This window comes from Momordica charantia (genome assembly GCF_013281855.1).
Source record: "Momordica charantia cultivar OHB3-1 chromosome 9 unlocalized genomic scaffold, Mcharantia_2.0 BLBB01000009.1, whole genome shotgun sequence".
In the NCBI taxonomy this organism is placed as follows: Eukaryota; Viridiplantae; Streptophyta; class Magnoliopsida; order Cucurbitales; family Cucurbitaceae; genus Momordica; species Momordica charantia.
This window is the reverse complement of record NW_028275167.1, coordinates 19490897-19499275: the sequence shown is the minus strand read 5'-3', so window position 1 is coordinate 19499275 and position 8379 is coordinate 19490897. Positions and strand designations below refer to the sequence as shown.

The 8379-nt window shown below is 41.6% G+C and overlaps 1 non-coding gene across 1 annotated transcript; it reads right to left on the bottom strand.

Annotated features, from left to right (window-relative positions):
- Window positions 1-479: 479 nt before the first annotated feature.
- LOC148209147 (small nucleolar RNA R71) lies at window positions 480-586 on the bottom strand. Its single transcript, XR_015787466.1, has one exon. It is a non-coding gene; the product is annotated as a small nucleolar RNA R71 (small nucleolar RNA).
- Between the last annotated feature and the right edge of the window lie 7793 nt (window positions 587-8379).

Here is an 8379-nt window from a genome sequence, read left to right as displayed (position 1 = left end):
TGGCAGATATTCCACCTCGTGATCCGGTTGATCCACCTGCTGTTAACGGTAATATGAGGGATCATGCGAGAAATGATGAATTCAACCATATCCAGATGGCGGACAACAGAGACGTGGCAATGCGAGAATATGCCGCCACGGCTTTTCAGAACTTTGATTCAGGGATAGTCAACCCTATTCCAGCCCACGCAAACTTTGAGCTTAAACCAATGATGTTCCAAATGTTGCAGACAATTGGACATTTTGGAGGGCAGGAACATGAGGATCCACATGATCATCTGAAATCATTCATTCAAATTGCAAATGCATTTCGATTACCTGGTATAACAGACGATGCTCTGAGACTAACACTTTTTCCATTTTCTTTGAAGGACCAAGCTAGAGCATGGCTCAATGCATTTCCACCGGGATCCATCACCACATGGGGGTCGTTAGTGGAGAAGTTCTTAACAAAATTCTTCCCACCTACTCGTCACGCTGATATCAGAGAGGAGATCATCTCCTTTAGACAGTATGATCGTGAACCTGTTCACGAGGCGTGAGAGAGATTTAAAGAACTAATCAGGAAATGTCCGAACCATGGCTTGCCGGCATGCATCCAGATAGAACATTTCTTTAGAGGCTTAGATCATCCTACTAAGATGATGCTAAACAATGCTGCCAACGGAGCCTTTACAAAGAAGACATTCAACGAGATAGTTGACATCCTAAATGACTTAGCTTCACATAACGAACTATGGTGTTCGCAAAGATCTAGGGCAGCACCAAAGAAGCAAGATCCAGCTGGAGTTTTGGCTCTGGACATTGCGACCTCGATGCAAAAAGAGATGGTTACAATGAACCAGAGGCTAAAAGAGATGGCATTGGGAATAAAAAATCCATTAGCCACGCCGATACAACCTGTGCAGTCGGATTATTGCACTCCTGCCCCTGTTTGCCAAGTCAACGATCTCATTTGTTCATTTTGCAGTGAAAACCATATTTATGATAATTGTCCACATAACCCTGCTTCTGTTTTTTATGTAGGACATGGGAACAATAGGAACTTTAACCCATATTCGAACACCTACAACCCAGGTTGGAGGCACCACCCTAATTTCTCATGGGGAGGACAAGGAGGTTCGAGCGGTTTTAATCAAGGGCAGAGCCAACAGAACAAGCAGCCCTATGTTCCACCTACACAGCAATACATCCCACCACCGCAACAGCAGTACAATTAGAGAACACAGACTCCACCAGTTCAAAATAACAACTCAAATCTTGAGAATATGATGAAGGAGTACATGGCCCGAACCGACGCAGTGATACAATCCCAAGCGGCATCAATGAGGAATTTCGAGACCCAATTGGGACAGCTCGCCAATGAATTGAAGAATAGACCACAAGGTTCTTTTCCAGGCCATACTGAATTACCAAAACGAGAAGGGAAAGAACAGTGCAAAGCTGTCACCCTCAGGAGTGGACTGGCATATGATGGACCAATAATGCCAACAACAGATGTACAGATTCCGTCCACTGAACCAATTGTAAAGATACCAGAAAATCCAACAACACCAGAAAAAGAGAATATTAGAAAAGGTAATGAGGATACCCCGAGTGTTCCTCCACAGGTACAGCCTTCTTTTACCCCTACTCCCCCGTTTCCACAAAGATTAGTTAAGAAAAATAATGATTCCCAGTTTAGAAAATTTTTAGATATTTTAAAACAACTGCATATAAATATACCATTAGTAGATGCTCTAGAACAGATGCCAAATTATGCTAAGTTTTTGAAAGATATAGTTTCTAGGAAGAAAAAATAGGAGAGCATGAACTGGTAGCCATGACAAAATGTAGTAGTGAAGCTGTAGGCAGCCCGCTACCCATGAAATGTAATGATCCTGGCAGTTTTACCATTCCATGTTCCATAGGAGGAAAAAACTTAGGTAGGGCATTATGTGATCTAGGCGCTAGCATTAATCTTATGCCATTATCAGTTTTCAAATCTTTAGGCATAGGAGAAGCTAGACCTACTACGGTTACCCTCCAACTAGCAGATAGATCTATCATAAGACCTGAGGGAAAGATAGAAGATGTTTTAGTCCAGGTGGACAAATTCATTTTCCCTGCGGACTTTATCATTCTAGATTGCGAGGCAGACTTAGACGTTCCCATTATTTTGGGAAGACCATTTCTAGCCACTGGGGATACAGTTTTTAATGTGAGGAAGGGAGAAATTACAATGAGGGTAAATAATGAAGAAGTTAAATTTAACGTTCTAGACGCCATGAAATTACCAGGAGACTTTGAAGAGTGCTCTGCTATAAATAGCTTGAATCCTGTTATGTTTGATGAGTTTTATGACTTATTAGTTACAGAGATTGAAGAAGAGCTTGATAAGATAGCAGAAGGACCAGAAGATGTGGCTAATCCTATTGAAAAAATACAAAAAGAAGAATGCAAGTCGTTACTTCCGTCCATAGTGGAACCACCCACGTTGGAGCAGAAGCCATTGCCGTCGCATTTGAAATATGCGTATCTAGGGGATAACGACACTTTACCAGTTATTATAGCTTCCAATTTATCACCTACTAATGAATATTCTTTATTGTAGATTTTGGAGAAGCACAAAAAGGCCATTGGATGGACGATAGCAGATATCCGAGGGATAAGCCCGGCCTTTTGCATGCACAAAATTCTATTGGAAGAAGATGCTAAGAACTCTATTGAGAGTCAAAGGCGGTTGAACCCGAAGATGAAAGAGGTTGTAAGGAAAGAAATTCTCAAATGGCTTGACGCCGGTGTTATATACCCAATATCCGACAGCAGCTGGGTAAGCCCAGTACAGTGTGTACCAAAGAAAGGGGGTATAACCGTGGTGGCCAACGAGGAGAATGAGCTCATCTCAACCCGAACTGTAAGCGGGTGGAGAGTTTGCATTGATTATCGCAAACTCAACAAGGTAACAAAGAAAGACCATTTTCCTCTCCCATTTATTGACCAGATGCTCGACCGTCTGGCAGGTAAGGATTTCTATTGTTTTTTAGATGGATATTCGGGTTATAATCAAATTACTATTGCTCTAGAAGACCAAGAGAAGACAACATTTACGTGTCCGTATGGTACGTTCGCTTTTAGGCGAATGCCCTTTGGACTATGCAATGCACCCGCGACTTTTCAGAGGTGTATGATGGCCATCTTCTCTGACATGGTAGAAAATATTCTAGAAGTTTTTATGGATGACTTTTCTGTTTTTGGAAATTCTTTCGACGCTTGTTTAGTTAATTTGGAGAGAGTATTGGAGAGATGTGAACAAACAAACCTAGTCCTAAATTGGGAGAAGTGTCATTTCATGGTACAAAAGGGTATTGTTTTGGGTCACAAAATTTCCAAGCAAGGAATAGAGGTAGACCACGCTAAGATAGACATCATTTCAAAGCTACCTCCTCCTACAAATGTCAAAGGGATTAGAAGTTTTTTAGGGCATGGGGGATTTTACCGCCGCTTTATAAAAGACTTTGCTAAAATTTCTAAACCCTTGTGTCAATTGTTAGAACATGATAGACCATTTGTTTTTTATGATGACTGTTTAAAATCATTTGAAATGTTGAAAGTTGCTCTAAGTTCAGCTCCTATACTTATCGAACCTAATTGGGATTTACCTTTTGAGCTCATGTGTAATGCCAGTGATTATGCAATAGGAGCTATGTTAGGACAACGTAAAAACAAGATCTTGCATTCTGTGTATTATGCTAGTAAAACTCTGACCGGTGCACAACTCAATTACACTACTACTGAAAAGGAACTGTTAGCAGTTGTGTTCGCCTTTGATAAGTTTAGGTCTTACTTGATAGGCACAAAAGTCATTGTTTTTACTGACCATTCTGCTTTAAAATATTTATTTGCTAAAAAAGATGCTAAACCACGTTTGATACGGTGGATTTTGTTACTTCAAGAGTTTGATATTGAAGTTAGGGACAGGAAGGGTACTGAAAACCAAGTTGCTGATCACCTGTCTAGATTGGAATCCCCGCTCTGTGATGATGGAACTGTTATACGTGAACAGTTTATTGACGAGCAACTCTTGCGAGTTGATTCAGTTCCGTGGTATGCCGATATAACAAATTATTTGGTAAGTCCAATAGTTCCTTATGAGTTCAACAAGCAACAGGTAAAGAAATTTCTAAATGAAGTTCGATGTTATCGTTGGGATGAGCCTTTTTTATATAAGCTAGGACCTGACAATATCTTACGCAGGTGTGTCGCAGAAGAAGAGCACGAGGCGATATTAGACGCTTGTCATATGTCTCCATATGGAGGACATTTTGCAGGACACAAAACCGCAGCCAAAGTTTTGCAAAGTGGGTTCTTTTGGCCCACTCTGTTCAAAGATGCACATAAGTTTGCCCAGGTTTGTGACAAATGCCAACGGACAGGTAATATATCTAAACGCCACGAAATGCCTCAAACCCCGATCCTGGAGATTGAAATATTTGATGTGTGGGGTATAGATTTTATGGGTCCATTTCCATCTTCTAATGGTAAGCTTTATATATTGTTAGCAGTAGATTATGTTTCGAAATGGATAGAAGCCATTGCAACTGCTACCAATGATTCCAAAGTTGTCATTCGTTTTCTACAAAAGCACATTTTTACGCGTTATGGAACCCCGCGTTGTCTGATAAGCGATGGGGGGGCTCATTTTGTGAATAGGTCTATGCAAAAGTTGCTGACTAAATACAATGTGCGTCATAGGGTTGCAACAGCATATCATCCTCAGTCGAATGGGTTAGCCGAAATATCTAATAGGGAGATAAAAAACATTTTAGAAAAAACTGTAAATCTTAACCGTAGGGATTGGTCTTTTAAGCTTGATGATTCACTTTGGGCATATAGGACAGCATTTAAGACTCCCCTCGGCATGTCCCCCTATAGGCTAGTTTTTGGAAAAGCATGTCATTTGCCTCTTGAGCTAGAATATAAAGCATTTTGGGCTACTAAGAAATTAAATTTTGATTTGTTGGCTGCAGGTGAAGCGAGGAAGTTACAATTGTTGGAATTAGAAGAACACAGGCACTTTTCTTATGAGAATGCTAAGTTGTTTAAGGAAAAAACTAAACAGTGGCATGATAGGCGTCTTCGGCCGAACAATCTTCAAGAAGGTGATCTGGTTCTGTTATTCAACTCTAGGTTGAAACTTTTCCCTGGAAAACTTAAGTCTAGATGGTCTGGTCCCTTTCAAATTTTTAAAGTCTACCCATATGGGGCAGTGGATCTAGTTGACTCTAAGGGAAATGTTTTTAAAGTAAATGGGCAGAGACTTAAGCCATGTTTTGGAGAACCAGTGGATAGAGGAAAAACCTCTATTCAACTTTCAGGTCAATAAATTTTTGCGAAAAATGTTTTTTCCTTCTTATCCGTTTTTGAAATAACAAAAGTAAAGGAAGGAAGTCTTTGTATCTTGTATTTTCTCTTTGTTTCATTATAAAGTTTTTCTTATTAAGAGAATGTTTTTGAAAACGTTGAAAAAAAAAGAAACAAAAAAGAAAGAAAAAAAAACGTTGAAAAAAAAAAAAAGAATTACGCAGGCGCCTGGCGCCTGCCCTTTGCGAAAATAAATCACGCAGGCGCCTGGCGCCTGCCCTGTTTTCCAGCAGTTCGAATTTCGTTTTCCTTCACGGTTTGGGTTTTAATTTTCGATAGCATGGGCTTTATTTTGGGTCAAACATTAATCCTCTATGATTTAGCTTTAAAACTTCTCTTCAAACTCAAATTTTGTTTCCCTAATCCTATTTTGTATTCAAATTTGTTTTCTTTTCCTTTTAGGTTTAGGAAACTTAGTTGAACTTAAATGTCAATCCCTTTCCATTTAGGATTTAGTTTGGGGAAAGCTTTAAATAGACCCATTGCCTAAGCTTTACAACTCCACCAAAACCCACACAACTCTTTTCTTCCCCTTGTTTTTTCGGCAAAAACCCACTCCCTTCATCACCCTTGTTTTCGATTTTCAGCTACCAAAGAGAAGAAGAAATTTCCAGCATTTGCTTACATCTATGGCTTCCTCTTCTCAACATACTTCACTTCCTACCTCTTCTACTCAAGCTCCAAATGCCACAAGCATTCCGTTTCCACCATTGGAGAACTTCCAACACCACATGGGTTCAGATTCTAGGCTAGCTGCTGTTAGGGGAGGAAACCCGCTTCAAACATTTGAATGTTCTCCATCCCAAGCTCCTACACAACATCCTATAATGAGCCCACATGGTTATGTTAATTTTCAGCAACTACCCACCTTTAATATACCTCAAAACAGTGAGTTTAGGGCTCAAAATCCTCAACAACTTCCTCCAATGATCAATCCGGGTATGTACCAACCGTTTATGTTTAACCCGGTTCCTTCCTATCATTTTCCCTTGTCTCAAATGCAAATTCCAGCTAGTGTTCATCCTTATGGAATGCCAAACCCATCTACTCTATTTCCTAGCCTTCCACCTTATTATGGAATGGGTCATTGGGTACCTCCACATAATTATGGTATGATTTCACCTAGAGTTTCCCCACCACCTCAACTTCCATTCCTAGAAAGAGGACCTCAAGCACCCCAATTGAACCCTAACATATCGAGTACCTTCAACATGGGACAACTAAAACCCTTAGAGCCTCCTAGGATGCCAACCCCAACCAATATGCCAATGGATGCAGGAGATGAGCATGGAGGACAGCAAGAGAAGAGCCATAGCCATAGGCTAGAGCCCGGGGTCTCGATAGGGCAAAAGAGGAAGGGCAAGGAGGTGATGATAGACCCATAAATTGAGGAAGATGGGAGTAGTAGGCGTCTGACGCCTAAGGATTCATCTATGGAGAACAAGGACGAGGAGCAGTTTTATTCATCTCCATTGATTATTACACCGGAAGATGGTAATGATGATTTTCTACTGGTTTCAAGAGGACATTGTTCAAATATGCCGGAAACAGAGGATACCGAGAACGAAGTGGTGACAACAGATACTCAGGAACCTTCCCATTGGATACACCTACAGAAGGAGCATTTTGTAGTCACCAAGAGTTGCCTACTGGGGCAACTGGATCTACTCTGTTGGCAACGGATGAGTATGTCACACCGATGGCCACTCTACCAGGGGTAAGGGATGCTCACACTATTCCTTCTAATACAGTTAACCCGCTTGGGTGTGATACAGGTAGATCCAAGGTCGGGGAGAATAGTACTCAAGAACCTACCAGCGAAGAAGATCTTGAGGAAACGTAGACGATAAGAGAAATGTTCCAATACAAGAGGAGGGAGAGAAAGAGTTCAAAACGTCGTGCAGTTCAGGCTAAGAAGCCAACAGTGCCCGTGAATGAACCTAAAACGAGAGCTGCGAAAGCTAAAGCAGCTGAAGCTAAGAAGAAGGTAGTGGCATCTGGGCCAGTTAATACAATTGAACTGGACTTGTCTGAGGGAGAGGAGGTCGAGACGAAATGGAACGCGGCAAATTTAGCCACTCGAACTTCATTAATGAAATCCCGTAAGATTATGACAGAATTGGGATTCGATCTCACTCTAGGAGATGTGCCTGATGATTGGAGGGAGACCGCTAGAGACTAAGAGTGGAGACCACTCATTCAGCCCATACAATGTGAGGCTTTGGAGTTAGTCAGAGAGTTCTATGCTGCTGTCCATCCCCAGTCACATATAGCCATAGTGCGCGGGAAGGAAATACGGTTTGATGCCACTCAGATCAACTACACCTTTAACATTAAGAATATCAGAGATGTTGTGGGCAATAAGATGTTAGTGACTCCGACTCTAGCACAGCTTGATGAGGCTCTAGAATGTGTTGGGAAGCCCTCTGCCACTTGGGATTTGACTACTCATGGCAAGGTACGACTAAAACCCGAGGATGTTTCCCTAACTGCTGCAGGATGGTTATACATAGTCAAAAACAGAATTCTGCCAACGGAGCATGATGAGCATGTCACTCAGGATAGGGCACTGCTGGTTTATGCCATGCTAAAAGGGCCTAGATGTGAATTATGGAGAATTGATCAATACTAGTATCCATGAGTGTGCCCACCGAACACGTGGTAAGCTTTATCACCCACGTTTGGTCACTTCTTTATGCTTGCGACAAGGTGTACAGCTCCCTGAGGATCAAATTAAGAGAGATGCCCCAATTGTGGAAGAGAAGAATATTCGGCGTATTATCGCCCATGCGTTACAAAGAAGGGAAGGTACTGGGATGTCTCCTACATCAGAGATCCGTCGTCTCCGAGAGGAGAACCAACAGCTGCGAGATCAGGTTCGAGAAGTCGTGCAACATATCTACAACTTAAGGGCTTCATTGGATTTTGCGGTTTTACCTTCATGGCCTCCAGCGCTAGCTGCTATCCTTGGTCATC